The sequence below is a fragment of the Callorhinus ursinus genome, unplaced genomic scaffold, assembly GCF_003265705.2.
Source record: "Callorhinus ursinus isolate GAN/ISIS: 27379988/994484 unplaced genomic scaffold, GSC_fseal_2.0 scaffold61, whole genome shotgun sequence".
Taxonomy (NCBI): domain Eukaryota; kingdom Metazoa; phylum Chordata; class Mammalia; order Carnivora; family Otariidae; genus Callorhinus; species Callorhinus ursinus.
Genome location: NW_027397123.1, coordinates 485,807 through 511,331, shown reverse-complemented (window position 1 = coordinate 511,331; position 25,525 = coordinate 485,807). Strand labels below are relative to the sequence as shown.

Sequence of the window (25,525 nt, the reverse complement as noted above, 5' to 3'; positions counted from 1 at the left end):
TCCACAACCACAGGGATATGCCCTATGCCCTATGATTCTTATTCTTCTTCTTCTTCTTTTTATTATGTTCAGTTATTGAGGTTTATACGGTTTCCACACATCAAACCAATATAACATAGATACTTTAAATATCCTTACTTTTCTGTATTTTAAGGCCCAAATAGCAGCACTACCTGCTCTTCAGTTAAGACTTGCAAAATCCGAGCAAGGGAAGGAGTGAGAGCACTTCAAGATGCGCTGCCTGACTATACCAACTTCGGGCCCTGGCCCAGGCTGCACGTGCAGGGCATCCCATGGCCCGAGCCTCCACAGCAGCACAGTGGCAGCGACCTACAAGCTCGTGAACATGCGGGAACCCTCGATGGACATGAAGGCGGTGACCGACAGAGCGGCTCAGACCCTGTGTGGACTGAGCTTATCCGAGGCCTGGACATGACCCTGAGCTACCTGTTCCGGGAGCCTGCCAGCGTCAACTACCCATTCGAGAAGGGCCCACTGAGCCCCTGCTTTCGGGGAGAGCATGCGCTGAGTCGGCCATCGGGAGGGGAGCGCTGCATCGCCTGTAAGCTTTGTGAGGCTGCCCCGCCCAGGCCATCACCATCCAGGACGATCCGCGCGCGGGCAGATGGCAGCAGCCGGACCACCCGCTACGACATCGACACAACCAAGTGCATCTACTGCGGCTTCTGCCAGGAGGCCTGCCCCATGGACGCCATCCCGTCGAGGGCCCCAACTTCGAGTTCTCCACCGAGACGCACGAAGAGCTTCTGTACAAGGAGAAGCTGCTCAGCAACGGGGACAAGTGGGAGGCCGAGATCGCCGCCAACATCCAGGCCGACTACCTCTACCGCTGACGCCCCCAGCCCGGCTGGCCCGCAGCCCCTGCCGCCCAATGAAAAAATCTCTGCCCTCCCCCCCCACCCAAAAAAAGACTTGCAAAATCCATATGATTCCATAATTCCACTTCTGGGTATTTATCTGAAGGAAACACAATCACAATCTCGAAAAGCTATCTGCACCCCCACGCTTACTGCAGCATTACTTACAACAGTCAAGACATGGAAGTAACCTAAGTGTCTATCAGTGGATGAACAGACAAAGAAAATTACACACACACACACACACACGAATAGTATTCAGCCATAAAAAAGAAGAAAACTTGCCATTTGCAACAACATAGATGGACCATGAGGTCCTCATACTTGGTGAAGTAAGTCAGAGAAAGACAAATACTTTATGATCTCACTTATATGCGGAATCTTAAAAGAAAACAGTAATGTTATTATATATATGTATATATATAATGTCAATTTATCTCAATAAAAAAGAAAAACCAAACTCATAGAAACAGAGATTGGGATTGCCAGAGGTGGGGTATGGGGGGGTGAGTGGAATGAGTGAAGGGAGTCAAAAGGTACAAACTTCAAAAGTTATAAAATAAATAATCCCTGGGATTGTAATATACAGCACTATGATTATAGTTAACAATATCATATATTTGATAACATCAAAACATATATTTGAAAGTGGCTAAGATAGTAGATCTTAAAAGTTCTTACTGCAAGAAAAAATATTTGGCAATGAATGTTAACTAAATTTATTGTGGTTAATCATTTCACAATATATGCAAATATCAAATCATTATGTTGTATACACCTAAAACTAATACAATGCTATATGTCAATTATATCTCATTAAAAAAAAAAAAAAGACTTGCCAGGAGCACCATGCTGGCTCTGTCAGTGGAGCATGTGACTCTTGATCTCAGAGTTGTGAGTCTGTGCTCCACATTCAGTTACTTATAAAGAAAGTCTTTTAAAAACATTTTAAGGGCGCCTGGGTGGCTCAGTCGGTTAAGCGACTGCCTTCGGCTCAGGTCATGATCCTGGAGTCCCAGGATCGAGTCCCACATCGGGCTCCCTGCTCGGCGGGGAGTCTGCTTCTCCCTCTGACCCTCTTCCCTCTCGTGCTCTCTCTCATTCTCTCTCTCTCTCAAATAAATAAAAAATCTTTAAAAAAAAAAAAAACATTTTAAAAAGACTTGCCAAATTTTCTCTAGCTTTGGGACCCAATCAATACTGCCTATTTCATAAGTCATTCAGAAAATGGGTCAGAGCAGCACATTTAAATGGTGTGTATGTTCATTTTGAAATGTACAGAAACCAGGGGTGCCTGGGTGGCTCAGTCGTTAAGCATCTGCCTTCAGCTCAGGTCATGATCCCAGGGTCCTGGGATCAAGCCCCGCATCGGGCTCCCTGCTCAGCAGGAAGCTTGCTTCTCCCTCTTCCACTCCCCCTGCTTGTGTTCCCTCTCTCACTGTCTCTCTCTCTCTCTGTCAAATAAATAAATAAAACCTTTAAAAAATAAATAAAATGTATAGAAACCAAAACCAAATAAACACTGTGCTTTTTTTTTTTTTAAGAGAGAGAGAGAGAGCAAACTGGGTGGGCTAGAGGTGGGCAGAGGGAGAGAGAGAGGGGGAATCCCAAGCAGACTCCCTGCCTAGTGCAGAGCCTGAGGTGGAATTGGATCCCATTACCCCAAGATCATGGCCTAAGCTGAAATCCAGAGTCAGACACTCAACTGACTGAGCCATCCAGAGGCCCCTAACTCTGTGCTTCTTAGTAGAAGGAGTTGCTAAATGCAGCAATGACTTTCAACTGGGTGACATAGCTGAGACCTCTGTACTACTGGAATCTAATATGAGTTTAACCTGCCATCATCTAACACACAGAAATTAGGAATCCTGATTGATTTAACGATAAACTACAGTCATTATCCAAACTCCATCCAACACAAGCTAAACAAGTGAAGTAGGTGGAGATGTGATAGGAGTCACCATATTTGCATCTTTTATTCTTTGATAATGTCACTCTCTTTGCAATGCCATATATATGTATCACTTGCAAATTGCTATTGCAAGTCAGATTAATTTCCAAGGGCTTTCCAAGGACTCTTCCTATAATAACAGTACTCACTCTTCATATTAAGGAGGAAATATATGGATTCTGCTGTTGTCAAGTATGCATCAAGAAATGGAATAAATGACCATAGTTTCTTTTTTTTTAAGATTTTATTTATTTATTTGAGAGACAGAGTGAGAGAGAGCGCATGAACAGGGAGGAAGGGCAGAGGGAGTGAGAGAAGCAGACTCCCCACTGAGCAGGAAGCCCAACATGGGATCCTATCCCAGAACCCTGGGATCATGATATGCATCGAAGGCAGATGCTTAACTGAGCCACCCAGGTGTCCCTCTACAGACATTTTTAAAGATAATGAGAATTCAATAAACAACTTTTCAATATTTGACAACTTAGTTCTTTGACAACTTAGTTCAATGACCAATTTTCTTGAAAAATAAAACCTTTGAAAATTGACACAAGAAGAAATAGAAAGTCTGAATTCTCCTAGCACTATTAAAGAAATTGGACCACTATTTTAAATACTTGCCACAAGAAAACTCCATGCCCGAATTGCTTCACCAGGGAATTCTAAACATTTAAGAAAGAAATAATATTAATCTTACACAAACTCATCCAGAGAACAGAAAGAAGGAAACACCCTGCAACTCATTGTAAAAGTCCAGTAATTTTGATACCAAACCTGATAAGGACATTTCAAAATGCATCTCATAAACATAGATGCAAAACTCCTTATCAAAATACCAATAAATCAAGAAAAAAAAATCACAACCAAATAGGGTTTATTCAAAAAATGCAAAATTCTTAGCAAACTGAGAACAGAAGAAAACCTCGTTATTCTTACAATAACATCTAAAATTTCTACATCCAATCACTATGATGAATTATTACAATTAATGGTGAAAATTGAAAGCTTTCCCCCCTAAGATCAGAATTAAGCAAGTATGCCCATTCTCACCATTTTGTTGGAGGTTCTATCCAATGAATTTAAGGCAAGACAAATGAATAAAAGACATATAGATTGGATGAAAATAAGTAAACATGTTATTATTCACAGATGACATCATGGTGCACACAGAAAATAAAATGGAATCTAAAGCAATATACCATAATTTAGCAATGTTGCTGGATTCAAATTCAAAATACAATGCTGATTTTATTTCTATGTACTTTCTAAATACTACCAACAAAGAAACTTTTTTTTTTTCAACAAAGAAACTTTAAAAGTGATGCCATTTAGGGGCGCCTAGCTGGCTCAGTCAGTGGAGCATGTGACTCTTGTTCATGGGGTTGTAAGTTCAAGCACCACATTGGGTACAGCAATTGCTTAGAAACAAAATCTTTTTTTTTTAAAAAGTTATGCCATTTAAAATAGCATCAAAAACATCAAATATCTAGGAAAACATCTAATAAATGATGTGTAAGACTTCTACACTGAAAACCAAGAGTCACATGCTCCATTGACAGAGCCAGCCAGGCACCCAAGGCAACATTTTGAAAGAGAATTCACAAAAGGGGCACCTGGGTGGCTCAGTCGTTAAGCGTCTGCCTTCAGCTCAGGTCATGATCCCAGGGTCCTGGGATCGAGCCCCACATCAGGCTCCCTGCTCAGCGGGGAGTCTGCTTCTCCCTCCCCCTCTGCCTGCCACTCTGCCTACCTGTGCTCTCTCTCTCTCTGTCAAATAAATAAATAAAATCTTTAAAAAAAAGAGAGAGAATTCACAAAAGAATACAGCCAAATAGAAAAAAAAATACATAAAGATTCTTCACTTCAGTAGTCACAGGGGAATGAAAATTAAAATCACAGTGTGATATCACTACACACTCATCAGTATGGCTAAGATGGGGGAAAATAGACAATACCAAATGTTGGGGGAATATTTGGAGCAACAGAACTCTCATACACTGCTGGTGGAAATATCAATTCATTGGTACAACCACTTTGGAAAACTGTTTGGTATTGTCTATGAAAGCTAAGATATGCCTACCAAATGATCCAGTAGTTTTTACTATATTCTCAGAAGAAATTCATGTATAAATGTCCCAAAAGACATGTACAAACATATTTATAACATATTTATAACAAACACTCTTCTAATAGCCAAGTCTGGAAACAATCCAAATGAACATGTACACTAAAAGGATTAAATTGTCTTGTAATTACACAAGAAGAATAAAACATAAGAGTAAGAGAATTTCAACTATAGGGATGCCTGGCTGTCTCAGTCATAGAGCATGTGGCTCTTGATCTTGGAACTTTGAGTGTGAGCCCTACATTTGGTGTAGAGATTACTTAAAAATTTAAAATCTTGGGCGCCTGGGTGGCTCAGTTGGTTAAGCGACTGCCTTCGGCTCGGGTCATGATCCCGGAGTCCCGGGATCGAGTCCCACGTCGGGCTCCCTGCTCAGCAGGGGGGTCTGCTTCTCCCTCTGACCCTCTTCCCTCTCGTGCTCTCTATCTCTCTCTCTCTCTCAAATAAATAAATAAAATCTTTAAAAAAAAATTTAAAATCTTAAAAACTAAAACTACACACCATAACATATGTAAGTTTCAGAATCATAATGTTGAGCCACAGAATTCAGGTGCAATGGACATACTGCTTGACTCCATCTATATAGAGCTCAAATAGAGTCATACTAATGTACAGTGTTAGGAATCTGGAGAGGGATTACCTTTGGGATTGGTGACTTCACTACGGTATAATAATCAATCCTAGGATATTGGTATTAGTCTGTTCTTAATCTGGATTTTGGTTTCATCAGAGCACACAAATTGTGAGAATGTCAGTCTGCCCACTTATGATTTGGGCCTCTTTCCTTATGAATGCTATACTGCTATAAAATTTTTTGGGGAAAAAAGACATCAGGCCGAGTAAACGAGAGCCTGGAATTTTTATAGATCTCATTTGTGTTGGCAGCTGGCACAGAAATAACAAGACAATAAAGACTCATGTTTCGGGCACTTGGGTGGCTCAGTCAGTTAAGTGGCTACCTGATCTCAGGTCCTGGGATCGAGCCCCGCATCAGGCTCCCTGCTCAGTGGGGAGTCTGCTTCTCCTTTTCCCTCTGTGATCTCTCTTGCTCTCACTCTCTCTCAAATAAATAAATAAAATCTCAAAAAAAAAAAAAGACTCATGTTTGCCTGAGGATTGTAATTGCCTCAGAAAAGGAAAAAGACAAATGCATAAAAGTATATGCAAATTTGAACAATGCTCACCACTTCCATCACACCACACCTGGATTATCACAGTTTGCCTTCTAGTGACCTTTGATCTCCCGAGCAAGAACCCAGGAGGAATATCATTCAGTTAGGATTCAATCAGAGAAGTAGAACCATTGGGAGGGGTATAGAATACGAGGTTTTTTTTAATAAGCATTAGACCTTTCACCAGTGTGGGAGCTGGTGAAGAAGTCTATGGGATGGACCTGAGGTCACTGTAGGTTGGCAGGCCACATAGTCAGGATATAAAAGCTGGGTGTGAAATAGGAGAGAGTGAAAACAAACTGGGACTTGCGTTGGTGTCTCATGACCTCCACCTCCTGCAATGTGGGTGACCTGCAGAAGCTTGTTGCACAAGGTCACCTGGCAGGAGCTGGGGCATCATGCCCACGGGTGAGTCAGCAGATGAACAGCACTGTGGGGAGCTGTGGCAGCACCTGGGGCCCCCACTGCCCTTCAGAGCATATGGCTACTTCCTCTATTCCAACTTCTAAATATGACACAAACATGGTCCCTGCCAACACTATCCTGAAAGCATTCAGTAAGGGAGTTCTTGGAATTGATACGGTATAAAACCATCATCATCATTCTTTCAGAAAAATAAATAGGATCATGTCCTTCCTCTGTTCAAAAACATCTAATAGCCTCCCAAAAAAGTCAAAATAGTTACACTATCTACAACACTTCAATATAAGCTGGCATTTTTAACTCCTCCTATGGCTCATTCCCAAGTCTCCCGGCAGCCCCTCTGGTCACCTTACTATTCCCTCAACACATCAATAACTGTCCTTCCTCAATCTTTCCTCTACCTATCCCCTCCACCCTCTATATTCTTTCCAAAGGCTGTATGCATTACTTGCTCCCTCAAGTCCTTCAATACTGCTCAAATATCACACTCTCAGAGAGGGATCTCCTGACCAGGTTATTTAAAACTGAATCACCCAGGGGACGCCCAGGTGGCTCAGTCGGTTGAGTGCCCAACTCTTGGTTTCTGCTCAGGTTATGATCTCAGGGTCATGAGATCAAGCCCTATGTCCAGCTCCACACTCAGGGGACGTCTGCTTAAGATTCTCTCCATTTACCTCTCCCTCCTTCTCTGCCCCCCTACCCCCACTCATGTGCATGCACACACACACTCTCTCTCTAAAAGAAATGAATAAATAAAATAAAATAAAAACTGAATCACCCAGGGCATTCCTTGTCCCCCTCCTACTCATTACTTTTCAATAGAGCCCTTAGCAGCAGCTGAAATACTATGGTATCTATTTAACATTTTCTGCCACTCTCAGTAGAATGTAAACTCCATAAGGACCATTATTTTTTCCTATCATATGTATTACTATATATTACTATATATAGCATCACCTATAAAAGTGACTGGCATATAGTAAGGAAGCATTGAATATTCTTGTTAAAATGAATGAATAAATGAGTGAATGAAGTAGACGTGTAGATCTACCTCCTCTATCTGATCTTTATTTTTTTTTTAAGATTTTATTTATTTATTTGACAGAGAGAGAGACAGTGAGAGAGGGAACACAAGCAGCGGGAGCGGGAGAGGGAGAAGCAGGCTTCCCGTGGAGCAGGGAGCCCGATGTAGGGCTCAATCCCAGGACCCTGGGATCACGACCTGAGCCAGAGGCAGACGCTTAACGACTGAGCCACCCAGGCGCCCCTCTGATCTTTAAATGAAGCTAACTTGTTATTACGTTCTCAGGGATATTCTCTCCACTCTCAAAATGTCTTTCTTATTTCCACCCTACCTAAGTCCCTATTACCAATATATGTTGTTGACAGCTAAATGTGTATTTCCAAAGCAAATCTTCCATCTGTCCCCCACTCGTATATACATGTATGTGATACTTCACCAGACACATGCATGACACAGATGCCTTAGAGACATAACACACTCCACGTGCCAAAAAGAATACGTGGTATTTCTACACCCCAAGGACAGCTTCCCAATTTCTCAAGATCGAGAAACACCACCACAATCCATCCAGTTGCCCAAGTCTTAAGAGAGTGGTGAGCCACTGTCCACACCAGCCTTAAATAATCATTTGTAAAATGATCACTAAGTTCAGTGCACACTTCTTTCCTAGGAAGTTTTTCTCAAGTCCATGTGCTCCGCCCCCCCATGTTGATTTTCATCATCTTTATCAGAAGCATCGTCCTCTCTCATCTGGTTGACTTCAGAAGTCTCCTGTATCTTCTTCCCAAGTTCACTCTTGCTCAATTCAATAAACCATGCTCATAATTGTTATGTAAATTGGACTTTTTTTAAATGCCGCCTTTCTCCTTGACAAAACCCTTAAATTGTCTGAAACTACTGTTGAGATTCATGGTACAAATCCTTAACCTAATCTGTAAAACCTGGCAAATGGTCATCCCATCCTTCGGCTCATGCCAATGTCCCTTGTTCTTGGCACACAAGGTACACAGGGTTTCTTTTGGTTCTTTGTATGTTCTATGTTCCTTCCTGCAAATGGTGTTCAAACATGCTTTTCCATTTACCTAAAACACCCACGATGGCTGGCAAACTTCCTCCAAACTGTTCAGGGAGTAGCCTAAATCTGCAGATGCAAAGTCCTTAAACATACGATCCTGAGTTCCTCGTTGCACCAATCTGTGCAACTGCAATATATAATTATTTGTTTGATGTCTGGATTCCCCACAGACTTTATTGGAGCAGATACCCTTTCTGTTCACCACTGTGTCTGACACATCAGTGTCAGACAATATACTTCATATGGTATATGAAGTACAGAGTATATATGGTACAGAGAATATACTTCATATGCTTCCCAGTAGGAGATCAATGGGTGAATGAATGTTGTACAAGGCTGTCAGTAGTTGGGTAAATTCTACAAATTCCTCAGCAGGAATGGCAAAGGCGGGAGATGTGAGGGTCACTTTTTAAGAGCAAAAAGGGACTGAGGTTTGGAAAACAAGATGCCAGAAGCACACTGGTGTTCACAAGCCACAACGGTTGGTTGTCAAAAAGATAAGCATACATTTCAAAAACAGAAGAGAGAGAATAAAATATAACAAAAGTGCTCACAAGTATCAGGATAGCTTTAGTGGCTCTGGTCTCTGGGGATATTTGGGAGGACTGCCTGCCTAGTGCTGTGAATGTATTAGACTCGCTGTTGGTGCCCGTGAAGGAAAAATATCATGTATCCACTGGCCTACATCATGAGTCCCAAACAAATAATATCAATAGAGGTGAAAATAACTAAACATATTCATTCTGTAATTGTGTTAATAAACCGATGAGGGCAATACCCAAGATTTTATTTCACACTGATATTTCTGCTATTCTTTGGTCCAGTCACTCTCATGGAAACAATATTTAACAGCAAATGAAACATCCAACTCAGGATACATGGAGAATTAATATGTTTTGGGGATCTGAATTTGAGTTGTGCCCATCTACAGTTTGTAGGGTTAATACTCAAGGCCTGGAAACCACTCAAAAGACAGGTGGTGCTAAGAGAATTTCCCCAGGCCACTCTGTGAAAATAAAAGACAAATTTACATGTGACATCATGTAGGAAATATTTCAACCCAAAGGCTACCATTGTCAAAGGGATTCCTCCACAAAGAAGGATCAAAGTATTGGCTAAAGCAAGATGGTTGGTTATTTGCCCTAATGGTCTCAATCTATGTCTCCTAAAAAGAGAGCAGACATAATGACAAAGGAGTAAAACATTACCCACAGTCCCTATTCCAGTCTGAATAAGGATGACTAAACCTATTGACAAGTTAGCAGAAATCATTGCCTAGGTGACTGAGGTATGATTTTTCACAGGTCCATAGCACCTGGAGAGAAACAGAAGGAGTACATGAGTGTCTTCAAGTCAAGTAAACTACAGTTCTCACCATAATTTCTTTAAAAACTCCTTTCTGGGAAACCTATCCTCTTGTCATGCATAAAAATCCCATCCCTAAAGTTTTTTTTCTCCTCATCACCTACTATATCTCTTGTGGTACTTATAACAACTGAAATTATCTTATTGGATTACCTTATTTCTATCAAAGGAAGACAGTTTCCTCCAACAGAACTATGAGAGCCATGAAAGCAGGGGGTCTTGTCTACCTGTTTTCAGTCCATATCCAGGGTCTAGAACAATCTGTTACTAGTAGGCAGTCAATTAATATCTATTACACGAATAAACAAATAATGAATGGAGTCACTATTTTCATGCCAAAAGTTATTTCAATATGTCCTTTACATTGACAGACTTCTTAACACAGAATGCATATTCTCTACTTAATAGTTAAAAATCGTGCATTAAGGGGCACCCGGGTGGCTCAGTTGGTTAAGTGTCTGCCTTCAGCTCAGGTCATGATCCCAGGGTCCTGGAATCCAGTCCCCCAACCAGCTCCCTGCTCCACAGGGAGTCTGCTTCCCCCTCTCCCTCTCCTGCTCCCGCTGCTTGTGCTCTCTCTCTCTCTGTCAAATAAGTAAATAAAATCTTTAAAAAAAAATAGTGCATTAAGCTCACTAGTTGTGTTATTTGAAACTGCATGTTCTTGCTTGATTTGAGCATTTGTTTGGTTTTGTTTATGTAAATGCTTAACTTATCTGAGAGATAGGTATTCAAGTATCTTACGTTGCACTGGATCCTATCAAATACTCTTAGTCAAATGTTATCTTTCTATAAAACAATGTAATTTTTATTTATTTTATTTATTTTTTAAAAAGATTTTATGTATTTATTTGACAGAGAGAGACACAGCGAGAGAAGGAACACAAGCAGGGAGAGTGGGAGAGGGAGAAGCAGGCTTCCCCTGGAGCAGAGAGCCCGATGCGGGGCTCGATCCCAGGACCCTGGGATCATGACCCGAGCTGAAGGCAGACACTTAACGACTGAGCCACCCAGGTGCCCCCAATGTAATTTTTAAATAAAACTCTTGAATCAAGGACCTAAACTGAATGAGCAGTATTTATATCGTAATAATAATACAACATTAACAAAGATATATTCCAAGACTACCCACGATTAACGTGACAATGAATATTAGAAACAATCTCATTTCACGGGGATAAAAGACTGACATGATCTCAGGCACACAATTATTCATTATTTTTCTGATTCAGTCAATAAAATGGCAGGAAAAAGTTATTCCTCTTTGAAAATTAGATCATTTTTATGTGTAACTTTTGAAGAATATGCTGAAATATTTTAGAAAGTAATAAGAGTAATTTGCTCAAATGTTACACAAATATGCAAAAATCTAAAATATATTATGCATAAACACTTTTCAAACCTTGGAACCAAACTAGGTCAGTAATGTGCTGGAACTATAAAAGTAAAAAAAATTAAATAGCACAAAAAAGTCTTGAAGTGGTGGAACTCATTCCATGTTCTTGGATGGGAAGATATAACATGTCAAGATGTGAAACTTCCCCAAATGTGTAGATTCAGTTCTTGAAACTTCCTCAAATGTGTAGATTCAATTCAATATCAGTCAAAATAGCAAGACAATTTTGGGGGGAACTGGGCAATTTGTCTCAAAATTTAGCTATAATTGTACAAGAAAATCCAAGTAATTTTCCCCAACACTTTATTGCCAATATTTTCAAGCATACAGAAACTGATTCATTTTTTTAAAATAATAATAACAATGGATTGCCTACCTGATTTCCTAGAACTTATTACAGCAGTTAAAGTGTGGGTACAACTGAAGAACAGTCAAACATATCAATGGGTCAGGATGAAGTGTCCAGAAAAAATTATAAGTAGAAAACTCAACAAATTAGGAAATAGCTGTTCGGTATGAGGGACCAGAATAATTGGTGAATGATTTGGAAAGTATGAAGTTGGATTGTCAAATCAAATCTTAACAGACAAATAAATTTCAGGGCAAAAAATAAATGTCATTAGAAAGAGCAGGAACCAGACACACATGCAGATAGAAATAGCAGCAGAGGTACAGCTGACCTAGAGAGTACTGTGGCTGATGATGAATTCTGTATGGGTTCTGTGCTTGAGCAAAAAAAAATGTGAAGATGGCTCCCTAAAGTCCATGTACCCCAAGGTTCAGTGAGATTTCACCAAATCTTTAAGCCCCTGTGAGCACTGACCCTGTGTTAGCCATGGCCCTGATCTGTCATACTTGCTTTCAGGATTTTTATGAACCTGGAACACAGAGCAGAAGGCAGGATCCACATCACATGTCTGATTCTAAGACCAATACCACATCTCAGAATTCTGGTTTTGGACCCAAGTATGCTATTGGAAATGAGAACCCAGCTGTGAGATACTCACTGGTAAGTATGCCTTCTTCATAATTGGGTCTGTCATGTATTCCAAGGTGTATTATTTTTATTAGAAGGTCAGAATCTACAATAAGATATAATTTCTTAGTGCACCAATCTAATTAAGATGCAGACAATGTCTTAAAATTTTTCATGCAGTGTACACAGTCACACACACACATAGCAGTCTCCCATATAAATAAATTTCCCAAATTCAGTCTCGTCCAGATAAGGTCCAGTGGAAACAGAAGACATTAATATTTATTTAAGACATTCAATGAATCAGGCCTATAATTTTCTCTATTATACATTTAATTCATCTTGATCCCACACTTAAGGAATCTCAGACTAAGGTTTAATCAAAGAACAGAGGTAAAAATTGGGACAGAACTAATGCAGGGAAAGAATCAAGGAGACACTGTAGGCAAGTGGGCAAGAGAAAGAGAATCTCCAAATGATTAGAGAACATCCCTTCCCAGTAAGGCGGGCTCTACCACGGATTCTTGTGTGTTATCATGAAAAGGTATTATTGTCCAGACATTGTGTAGTTTCCCCTCTCTGAATATTCACCCCTTTTCTCTCCCAGACAGTTTCTAAGTCTCAAATAAAACTCCATTCACCTGAGTAACTTTTGTTAGAAGATGGTAGACCCAATGTTTATCAGATTTGCCGTGGGAGGGAAAAGCTGAGCCCTCAGTTATAGGCTTGGTTATACTGACCTCATCTCTTTAGAGTTGTGATTATTATGTTATTTCTAGCATCAATGACAGTGCCTCCAAGAAAAAAATCTCTAAACATTTTTTTTCTCAGCATACTAATTATCCAAATTAATTATAAGTGTTTCAAGAGAATATTCCAAGATGCTGTCAGAGGGAACTGGAAGAAAACATTTTTTCTGCATTCCCTACAGGGATGAAGTCAAATAATTATGAGGTCTAAACTGTGAGGGCTTGGAGAATAACACATAACTCTGCCTATCTTCTGAAAATCTCTGAGGGGTATATTTCCTAGAAGATAATTTGTAGATCCCACAGGCTTGAATGACTTCCACCTATCATAGATTTGGTAGGGAAAACAAGAGGCCTTCCAAGGAAGGAGTGTGGGGGATATCTAAACAAGACAGAAGAGGGGCACCTGGCGGGCTCAATCGTAAGAGTGTGTGACTCCTGATCTTAGTGTTGTTGAGTTTGAGCTCCACCTTGGGTGTAGAGAGTATTTAAAATAAATACATGAAAATTAAAAAATAAATAAATAAACAAGGCAGGATGTATTGACAGAGACCCATTATAAAAGATAAAATAAATGAGACGGGGCTGTGTGACGGAAGGACAATTTACTATGCACTCAGTGTATGGGAGTGAGGAAGTGGAGGAGAGTACAGATCACTCTATCAATAAATGTAACTGTAAAATAGTAACCAGAACTTCCTGGGGAAGAGAGAGAGTTTAAATACTGATGGGTAAGAGCTGGTAGATCAGGATTTGTTGGATTACAGTAAAGACATATTTAATATTAATTAGATCAAAGTCCATTACTAGGTAAAAAGAAGAAGCAGGAGGAGGAGGAGAAACACAGGATCCATGCATTAACAAAAAAATCAATCTTAGTCTTAAAGAGGAATACATCACCCACTTAACATAAGTTTAGGAAAGAAGAATGGGTGTGGGGCGCCTGGCTGGCTCAGTCAGAGGGGCCTGTGAGTCTTGATCTTAGGGTCATGAGTTCAAGCCCCAGTGGGGTGTAGAGATTACTTAAATAAATAAAACTTAAAAAAAGAATAGGTGTAACATGAGGACCATTCTGAATTATGGAAGGAAACACAGGGATTCCTCAACAGATAACTTCAACCTCTCTATGATGCAGGAGACAAGCATATTGTAAAAGAGAGGAAGAAGCATAAAGATCTGAGGATAATTGAGAATATTTGAAAGCCCAGGGGCAGATAATGGTAGAAAGAGTTGAAAGATGAACTAGAAGGGATCTACTAGGAAGAATCATAGGAGGAATTCAGGTTATTTCCAATGAAATATTTATGCTCACACCAATCTACCAAGTTGTGTATTCAGCTGCACAAAATTGCCATAGTGTAGCCACAGGGAAAACAGACACTAGATTCAATTAATGCTGAGGTTTTTCCAGGTCAGGGTGATGAAATAAGAAGAGAATTAAGGATAATAGGATTACAAAAGATTGACCAATAAATCACACTACAGAGAGAAAAAAAGAAATATTGGGATGAATTGACATGACAGAAAACTAAGAATATGTAGGGCACCTGGGTGGCTTCGTCGGTTAAGCATCTGCCGTCAGCTCAGGTTATGATCCCAGAACCCTGGGATCAAGCCCCACCTTGGGCTCCCTGCTTGGCAAGGAGTCTGCTTGTCCCTCTCCCCCCTCCCCCACTCATGCTCTCTCTCACTCTCTCTCACTCTTGATCACTCCCTCTCTCTCTCTCAAATAAATAAAATCTTTAAAAAAAAAGAAAACTAAGAATATGTATGTAATAGGCTCGAGAGGCAACAAGAGAGAATAGGGAGCTATGCAGAAAAAGAGCCTCAGAAATCTGCACAGGTCCCCCCTGAGTCTTTGCTGAATACTATGTTGTACACACATAGGGTGAAATTCCATAAAGTTGTACATATAAAAGACAGGTAACTATGAAATAAACAGTTCCCAGAGCTCATTCAAAGCTGGAAGGTATTCAAGTTATGACCAGCCAGAAAGGAGAGTCCTCACTAATCACTTTGGGCATTCATTGGAGGCACCAGAAGGGCCATGCCTTACTGGTTGGACTAAATATCTCTACAAAGAAGGTTATTCTAAACCCAGTTAACAAAGCTTGAATGTAAGCTTTGAGAGAATCAAACTGAACCACAAGAAAAATAACTGTATATCAGAAGAAGTAAAATTGACAATGTCCATCATTCAATTAAAATGTATTAGGTACGCCAATAAACCAGAAAAAAATATGCCCCTAAACAAGAGGAAAAAAGCCAATAAAACAGACCCATTTGTGTATTTTGTTTGTTTGTTTAGTCACTATATGGGACTAACAATGGATTACACACAGAAGAGGTCACTAAACTAGAAGAATTTTCAGTAAAAACTACCAAAATGAAACAAAAGAGTGAATTTTTAAAGGTAATAGAGCTTCATTTGTTTGTGAGAATATTAAACAGGTTAATATACACATAATTAAAATCCTCAGAGAAAAGGAGGAAATATGGGGTACCTGGGTGGCTCAGTCAGTTAAGTGTCTACCTTCATCTCAGGTCACGATCTTGGGGTCTTGGGCTCGAGCCCTGCATTGGGCTCCCTGCTCGGCAGGGAGTCTGCTTGTCCCTCTCCCTTTGCCTCTCTCCCCAGCTCATGCTCTCTGTCTCAAATGAATAAATAAACTCTTTTTAAAAAAAGGGGGGGGTGGAATACATATTTTGGAAGGAATAATAGATAATAAATTCCTAAGTTTGGTGAAAACTATAAACTCACAGATTCAAGAAACACACTTCATAAAAACTGAACTCCTGAAAACTAGTTAAACATAAAGTCTTAAAAGCAGCCAAAGAAAAATACATGTTAGAAGAAGAGGAACAGGGAGGTCTGGGTGGCTCAGTCGGTTAAGTGTCTGCCTTCATTTCAGGTCATGATCTTGGGGTCCTGGGATTGAGCCCCACATCAGGCTCCCCAACTCATGCTCTCACTCTCTCTCTCAAATAAATAAACAAAATCATTAAAAAAGAAGAGGAACAAAAATAAGAAACATTAATGATTTCTTATCAGAAATTACACAGACCCTAAGAGAGTTGAATTATATTTTTACAGAGCTGAAAGGGGGAAAAAACTGTCAACCTAGAATTTTATACCCAAATAAAATATCTCTTTGAAAGGAATTTAAAATAAAGACTTTCCAAAAAAAATAAAAATAAAGACTTTCTCTGATGAACAAAAACAGAGAATTTATCACCAACAGAGCTTTACTGGAAGAAAAGTTAAAGGAAGTTCTTCAAATGTAAGAAAAGTGATACCAGATGGAAACCTAGATTTACACAAACGAATAATATGTGCTGCAAATGGGAAATACACAGGTAAATGCAAAAGGGATTTTTTTATTGTTGATTTCTTAAAACATTATTTTTATTTTATTTTTTAAAAAAGATTTTATTTATTTATTTAAGAGAGAGAGAGAGAGAGAGAGAGCACAGGGGGAGAGCGAGAGGGAGAAGCAGACTCCCCACTGAGGAGGAAGCCCAACTCAGCGTTCAATCCCAGGACTCTGGGATCATGATCTGAGCTGAAGGCAGATGCTTAACCAATTGAGCCACCCAGACACCCTTAAAATATTATTTAAAAAAAACTGTAATAATATGTTACAGGGTTTATAACATAGGTAGAAATAAAATCTATGTCAATTGCATAAAGAATGAGTGGAAGAATGGAAATATATTGTTGTTATTATATTACATGTGAAGTGGTCCAATATTACTTGATGGTAGACTGATAAGTTGTCTATTGTAAACCTTAGAGCAACAACAATAAAATAAGATATATAGCTATAAGCCAGTAACAGAGATAACAATACTAGAAACAAACAAAAAAACCCTTAATTAACCCAAAAAGCAAAAAAGAGAAAAAATAAGCAAGAGAGGGTGAAAGTAGAGAGAAGATATCAAAAAAGGTAGATTTAAACTCAATGATATGAATAATCACATTATAAATGACATAAATACTTCAACTAAAAAGGAGAGAATAGTAGGCTGGATAAAAAGGCAAGACCCGGGGTGCCTGGCTGCCTCAGTCAGAGAGGCATGCAACTCTTGATCTTGGGGTCATGAGTTTGAGGCCCACATGGGGTATAGAGATTACTTAAATAAATAAAATTGAAAAAAATAAAAAGGCAAGACACAACCATCAGCTATACATAAGAAATTCATTCCAAAAATTCATATAAAGACTTATAGAACAATTCAACATCCATATGCAAAAAAGAGAGAGAGAGAAAGAGCACCTGGACCCATACCTTATAGCATACACAAATATTAACTCAAATTTGATCAGAGAACTAAATATAAAAGTTAAAACTATATTGCACCAGAAGAAAATATTTATTTCCCCGAAGTAGGTGCAGAATTCTTAAATAGAACACAAAAAGTACAAACCATAAAACAAAAAATTGGACTTCATCAAAATTAAAGGCTTTTGATCTTCAAAATTTACAGTTAAGAATATAAAAAGGCAAACCATGGGCTGGAAGGAAATATTTACAGCACTATATCTAACTTGTATCCAGAATATATAAGCACCTCTTGAAATCTATAAGAAGAATACAGACAACTCCATCTTAAAATGAGTGAGATATAAGTCACTTCCCAAAAAAGATATATAAATGGTCAATGCGCACTTGAAAAAATGTTCAACATGGGGCACCTGGGTGGCTCAGTCAGTCAGGCATTGGCCTTCGGCTCAGGTCATGATCCCAGGGTCCTGGGATAGAGCCCTGAGTCAGGCTCCCTACTCAGCGGGGAGTCTGCTCCTCCCTCTCCCCCTCCCCCCACTCATACTCTCTTTCTCTCTCTCTCAAATAAATAAATACAAAAAAATTAAAATCTTAAAAAAAAAAGAAAACATGTTCAACATCATCAGACATCAGGGAAACACAAAACCACAGTAAGATACCACTATACAAGTACTCAAATTATTAAAATCGAAGACTGAAGATCATGAAACACTGGACCTCTCTTGTATTGCTGGCAGATGTGAAATGTTAACACCCACTTTGGAGGACAGTTTCAGCAGTTTCTTTTAAAGCTCAACATATACTTACCATACGACTCAGCAACTTCAGTTCTACATATTTATCTGAGAGAAATGAAAAATACTTCCACACAAAGACTTATACATGATGTCCATAGCAGCTTCATTTATAGCAGCCAAAGTTAGAAACAACTCAATGGGGCGCCTGGGTGGCTCAGTCGTTACGTGTCTGCCTTCGGCTCAGGTCATGATCCCAGAGTCCTGGGGTGGAGTCCCACATCGGGCTCCCTGCTCCACAGAGAGCCTGCTTCTCCCTCTCCCGCTCCCCCTGCTTGTGTTCTCTCTCTCACTGTGTCTCTCTCTGTCAAATAAATAAAATCTTTAAAAAAAAAAGAAAAGAAAAGAAACAACTCAGTGACTAGATAAACAAATTACGGCATATTCGTAGAACTGTTCAGCAACGAACAATGATAGGATTGAATGGAATTCTGCTCAAGAACGGACAACTGATACAATTACAAGAAATCTCAAAAAACCATTTTGCTGAACAAACCAACCAGGGACAAGAGACTACATATTGTATGATTCCATTTCTATGAAATTCTAGAAAAGTCAAAACTAATCTATAGTGACAGAAAGCAGGTCAGTGGTTGCCTAGTTGCCCATAGCTGGGGAAGGAGGTGTAACTGACCACAAAGGAACATGACAGAACATTTTGGGATGGTGGAAATGTTTTCTATCTTGACTGTAGTGGTGGTTACATAGATGTATACATCTGGCAAAATTCATTGACCTTATAACAGTCAATGCGCTTATAATGGTGCATTTTCTTGTCTGTGGATTATACTGCAATGAAGTTGACTTAAGCAGAAAAACAGAAAAAGACTTTCATGTCTGGATAAGATGGAGTTGTCTGAAGCAAACCAGTGTTTCTGGTTTCAGAACAACTAGAAAAGCCAGATCAATTACTACAACCATATTTCAAAGGTTATCAGAGGGCCATGGAAGCAACAAAGATTAAGGAGATAAAATCCCAGAGAAGGAAGAATCCTTTGGACAAATGCTGAGGATCCTCAGGTCTCTCTGGAGTCATTTGCAAACTCTGGGTATGGTCCAAAGATGGTGTATCCAGGCTGAGCCACAGAGAAACCCGCAGAGCTTTTGGAAGTTGTGGGAGCATGGGAGGGGTCAACTGGAGAGTTGAGGAGCTTCAAAAAAATGATATCCTACTTAAGACATTTGCTGAATTACAAAACTGGGCCAAGTAGGAGGCTAAATAACTACACTCCAACCCCCAGAAAACCAGAGTTGAATTTCCCATGGTATCCAGGTATGTAGGAGACAAAGTATCCTTGGGGGGAAGGTCCTTGAGGACAGCTGGTGAGATCTGGAAATTCTCTAGGAGGGGTAGCAAATTGCCCCTGAGCATCCATAGTAACTTTCTCCCTTGGGTTCTTTACCAGTCTAGACTCAGAAACAGACTGAGAGCTCAGACTTTACCCCGGGGGCAAAAGTCTACCGCTACAATCAACAAGGACACTCAAGTGGCTTCCTTCTTGAGACGCATTATGTTTAGAAATTGGTCAGGGTAGAATCCTGAATTTTCAAATATTTCAAAGTAGCTTACATAATCTCCTACCCCTTTCATCCTGATCCCTTATCCAGTCAGTAGTCTCAGAGGATTGATCCCTTTCTGGGATAGCTGCATTGAATAAAATCACACTGCTTTCTGAAGTTACATGTACTGGGAGAAAGGGGAGGGAGGTAGAGTCAGGCTAGCAGTCCGTGGCTGCAAACTGAAACTAATCCAAAAACGTGAACATGAGTCAAGAGAAATGAGACCTTCCCCCAAAAGAGCGGGCAAGAGTCTGATCTGTCAGGGGTGGGTGGAGGGGTTCACAATTCTGGTGATGTCCTCCTCCAACCTGCAACATTAGGACAGGAATCACAAGTTAGGAGGGCAGTTAGTCTGCATCAGAAATACAGAGCTGACTAGGAGCTCAATTTTAGATCATCGTATCAGAGAATAAGCCCTTTCCTGTGGGCACCTGTAGGTGACCCAGATGGTCCAGCCAGTTTGCACAATGTTGTCACACCCCACCAAGGGATGCCTACATCTGTGACAGGCCCAGAGTCTGAGTTATTTTTTTAAGGTTTTTTTTAATTTATTTGAGAGAGAGAGCACACGAGCAGGGGGAGCAGGGGGGTAGGGGGAGCAAAGGGAGCTGGGGGAGCAGGGGGGAGAGGCAGAGGGAGAAGCAGACTCCCTGCTGAGCAGGGAGCCCAATGCAGGTCTCGATCCCAGGACCCGGGATCATGACCTGAGCTAAAGGCAGGTGCTTAACCCACTGAGCCACCCAGGCACCCCCAGAGTCTGAGTTCTATTTTTTGAGCCTATACCTCCCAACTCAACACAGCTCAGATTAGGTTTTCACTTAGAATCAGGACCAGGCATTTAGGATCTGTTCATTCAGGATTTTTTAAAAGCCAGCAAATTTTTTTTCAGCAAAGACACTGCAGGGCCAGACAGCCATGTTCCAAGCGCAAGGGACAAGTAAAGGCCCTTTTTATCTTGTCACACTTAGAATCCAGATTGATCCACTCAGTGTACCTCAGGCCAGGAAATCCTCAGCCTCTAAGGATTGTCAGATATAGGGCTTGAAGCACTCATCGGCAAACTAAAAACACTGCTCCTTACAACTGCAAAAGTTTTATTTCAACTGGAAAATGCCCTTCTTTTTTATGCTGTCTCCTTTTTTCCTGAGACTCCAACAGACAAAAATCATAGGAAAAAATCATCAGCTATGGACACTTGTTCTGTTTCCAATACTAAAAAAATTTCATTCTAATCCACCCACCAGTGGCAAAAAGCAAGGAAATCGTGTCCCGCTTACACTTTTTTCTTTGCAGCTTTTTCTATAAGGATGATCCCTCCAGCGTTTATGAAATTAAAAGCATTTAACATTTTTTAAAGAAAGAAAGAGAGAGAGAGAGAGAGAAAGAGTGATTGATTGATTGATTTGGGGGAAGGGGCAGAGGGAGAGAGAATCCTAAGCAGACTCCGCGCTCAGGGCAGAGCCCCACATGGGGCTCCATCTCACCACACGGGGCTCCACCTCACTACCCTGAGATCAGGACCTGAGCCAAAACCAAGAGTCTGACGCTTAACCGACTTCACCACCCAGGCGCCCCAAGCATTTAACATTTTATATTTTGACCATACATCCGTAGGCGAGAGTAACAAGATGCAAAACAACTAAAATATCCCCCCTCCATGGGGCGCCTTAGTGGCTCAGTCGTTAAGCGCCTGCCTTCCGCTCGGGTCATGATCCCAGCGTCCTGGGATCGAGCCCCGCGTCGGGCTCCCCGCTTCGCGGGAAGCCTGCTTCTCCCTCTCCCACTCCCCCTGCTTGTGTTCCCTCTCTTGCTGTGTCTCTCTCTGTTAAATAAATAAAAAAATCTTAAAAAAAATAAAATAAAATATCCCTCCCTTTTTTCCCCATTGAAAATTTACTCAAACCTCTAGCAGTAAATTTAGTATTTACAAGGTTAATATTACAACTTTCCAGGGGCAATCCTGGCTGGAATGCAAGTGGGGAAGGAGAAAGGGGATTTGGGGGCCCTTTCCCCTCCTGCTGGAGGAGAAAACAAAAACTAGAAGCATCACTCAGGCTGCGTTTTCTCCCCCTCACTTTAAGCCAGTAATGCTGAAAGCAGCTGGGCATCCAGTGAGCCAAGTGTCCTGGAGGTGATCCACAGGTGACCCTTGAAGAACTCAGGGGTCAGGGGCACCGACCCCCACCTCCCCACAGTCAAAATTTGTGTACAACTATTGATTCCCCCAAAATTTAACTACTAATAGCCTACTGTTGACTAGAAACCTTACTGATAACATAAAGTTGATTAAGACATATTTTGTTTTGGGCGCCTGGGTGGCTCAGTCGGTTAAGCGACTGCCTTCAGCTCAGGTCATGATCCTGGCGTCCTGGGATCGAGTCCCACATCGGGTTCCCTGCTCAGCAGGGAGTCTGCTTCTCCCTCTGACCCTCTTCCCTCTCGTGCTCTCTGTCTCTCATTCTGTTTCTCAAATAAATAAATAAAATCTTTAAAAAAAAAGACATATTTTGTTTTATGTATTATACACTAAATTATATAATATATGTAATAAAGTAAGTTAGAGAAAAGAAAATGGTATTAAGAAAATCATAAGAGGAAAAAACGACATTTACAGCACTGTACTGTATTTATAGAAAAAAATTTGCATGGAAGCGGACACACACAGTTCAAGCCCCCACTGTTCAAGGGTCAACTGTATTATTTTCATATTCCATCAGTAACTTTTACTTCTCTCAAGAGACTACAGCTCAGCACTGTTTCATACCATGGATGACTCCACAGTCACCCAGGCACCAAAGGTTCATTATACGCACCCCTTCATCTTCATTTCCTTTTCCCAAAACCACTCCTGCCAAATTTCAGTGAGTCAGGGGTACAGGAAATCCCATTTCTGACACCAGCTGTATCAGAGGTCCCTAAGATCACCACCCCCAGGTTCAATGTTTCATTGAGAGGATTCACAAGATCCTGTTAATATTCTATTCCTTGCCTGGGTGATGGTTACCTGGGTGTGTTCGCTTTAGAAACTCAACGAGCTGTGCATTTATCAAGACTGCATTCTTCTGTATGTTATGCTTCTATTAAAAAAAAAAAAACTAACTTTTTACTTTGCTATATTTTTTTTCATTGTGCAACATTTTCTGATATATTGGTCATGAGTCCACTAAATAATTTACTCTGCCTATTCATAAGTAACTAAATATGAAGACTATACATAGTTTCTTTTTTAAAGATTTGTTTCTTTATTTGAGAGCCAGAGAGCCCGTTCCCAAGCCTGGGGGGGGCGGGGCAAAGGAAGAGGGAGAGAGAATCTCAAGCTGACTCCCCTCCTAGCAAAGAACTCAACGTGGGCTTCGATCTCACAACCCTGAGATCACGACTTGGGCTGAAACCAAGAGTCAGATGCTTAACCGACTGAGCCACCCAGGTGCCCCCATAATTTCTTATATTAGACCTAACTCCTCCTCCTCAGAGACCTGAGATAACCTGTGACAAGTATAAATAAGAGGCATAATTCTAGGTCCTGTTCTTTATGTCTTATGCTGGGATTTTTCTACCACCATGTGCTTGATTATCTCTATACATACCCACCACACACACACACACACACACACACACACACACACACACACACATATTTTGTCTTTGTTTTATAGCGCCACATATATCCATCTCTTGATGTTGATATCCTCACAACACTACATAATGGTTATATATCAAGTTTGGCTTGTATGTAACTCATTCTTTTATTCATCTACATAGTAGATAAACTTCATGTACCACAATTTATTCAACCATTCACTAGTGGGAATCATGACTGGTGTAAGTTTCCTACTTTTACCAACTCCAATATAAGGAAAACCTCACATGTACATCATTATGTAGTGATACTTTTATTTCCATAGAGTAGACTCAAAGAATATTTCTGGATTGAAGGGTATGAGTATTTTTAAATTTTATTTATGTATTTGAGAGAGAGCACAAGTGGGGGCAGAGAGGGAGAGAGATAATCTCAAGCAGACTCCACACAGAGCATGGTGCCCAATGGGGGGCTTGATCTTACGACCCTGAGATCATGACCTGAGCCAAAATCAAGAGCTGGATGCTCAACTGACTGAGCCACCCAGGGGCCCCTGTGTATTTTTCTTTAAGATTTTATTTTTAACTAATCTCTACACCCAACATGGGGCTTGAACTCACGAAACCAAGATCAAAAGTCACATGCTCCAACTGAGCCAGCCAGGCACCCCTGGTATCTGTATTTTTTATTTCAATATGTAATGCCAGATTGATTTCCAAAATTTCTGTAACAGTACACATTGCCACCAGCAAGGCGTGAGAGGATCTTTTTTCCAGCATTCCCATTAGCATTAGCTTTATGTCATTTTTGCTCTTGCCAGTGAATGGTCATACAATGATGTTTCGTTGTTGCTTTAAGTTCCATTTCCCTGGATACTAAAGGCAAAACATCTTTTCATGTTCATTGAATTCTTGGATTTTCAATTCTTTAATTTCTCTGTGTATATCCTTTGCCCAATCTTCTAGTTGATTATTGTTCTTTTATTTGCATAACTATCTTTCATCTGCCTTGTATGCTATAATTTTGCCCATTGTCTTGTTTATGACATCATCTGCCATATGATTTTTTTTTTAGAGAGAGAGAGAGAGCAAGAGCAAGTTGGGGGGAGGGGCAGAGAAAGAGAGAATCCCAAGCAGGCTCCACACCCAGCATGGAGCCTGATGTGGAGCTCGATCTCACGACCCCAAGATCATGACCCAAGCCAAAATCAAGAGCTGGACGCCTAACTAACTGAGCCACATAGGCGCCCCTGCCATATGATTTTTATATTGCCCAATATATTAATATTGTATTACATGGACTTGAGATTCCTTATCTTAGTTAAAGGATCCTGCCCATTACAAAATTGTACATAAAGACTGTTCAATTTTCTTCTAAAATTTTTGTTGATTTTTTATCCTTAAGTATTTTATCCATTTGGAATTTGTTTTCTGCAAGGCATGATAGGGGATCATACTTTATTTTCTTCCAGTTATGCCAACACCAGTTTTTAAATAAACCATTCCCCTCCTGCCAAACTCAAATACCACCTTTACATGTAATAAAAATCACATCTTTTTAAAAAAGATTTTATTTATTTATTTGACAAAGAGAGACACAGCGAGAGAGGGAACACAAGCAGGGGGAGTGGGAGAGGGAGAGGGAGAAGTAGGCTTCCCGCTGAGCAGGGAGCCCAATGCAGGGCTCGATCCCAACACCCTGGGATCATGACCTGAGCCAAAGGCAGACACTTAACGACTGAGTCACCCAGGCACCCCATAAAATCACATCTTTTCTGGACTCTATTTCTAATGTCCCATGGTTGGTTTTTCATTTGTTCAGACCTTGTTTTATGTCCTCTGAAATGATTTTATAGAGTTAATTTCATTTAGGTTCTATAACTTTCCTGTTTAACGTATTGAATTTAAAGTATTTTGCTGGCCATCATTTCTTACTATGGTTTATTTCATAATCATATCTTATTTTGTATTCTTTTAAGATAGGCTCCCCAGGCAAACAGAACATGTATATACTTTTTACCTTCACAAACAAGTATGCTCTCACCATTTATACTATTCAGGATAGCTTCAGGTATGCTGCAGTAACAAATGGCCCCAAAACCATATAATACATTTATTGCTCATACTACATGTCCAACATGGGTCAACAGAAAGCTATACTTATTCTAGTCA

General features: G+C 40.3%; 2 pseudogenes; one reads left to right on the top strand and one right to left on the bottom strand.

The window, feature by feature from the left end:
• Positions 1-232: 232 nt before the first annotated feature.
• Positions 233-913, top strand: LOC112810804 (NADH dehydrogenase [ubiquinone] iron-sulfur protein 8, mitochondrial pseudogene; annotated as a pseudogene).
• An 8,103-nt stretch (positions 914-9,016) lies between these two features.
• LOC112810603 (vomeronasal type-1 receptor 1-like) lies at positions 9,017-9,920 on the bottom strand (annotated as a pseudogene).
• Between the last annotated feature and the right edge of the window lie 15,605 nt (positions 9,921-25,525).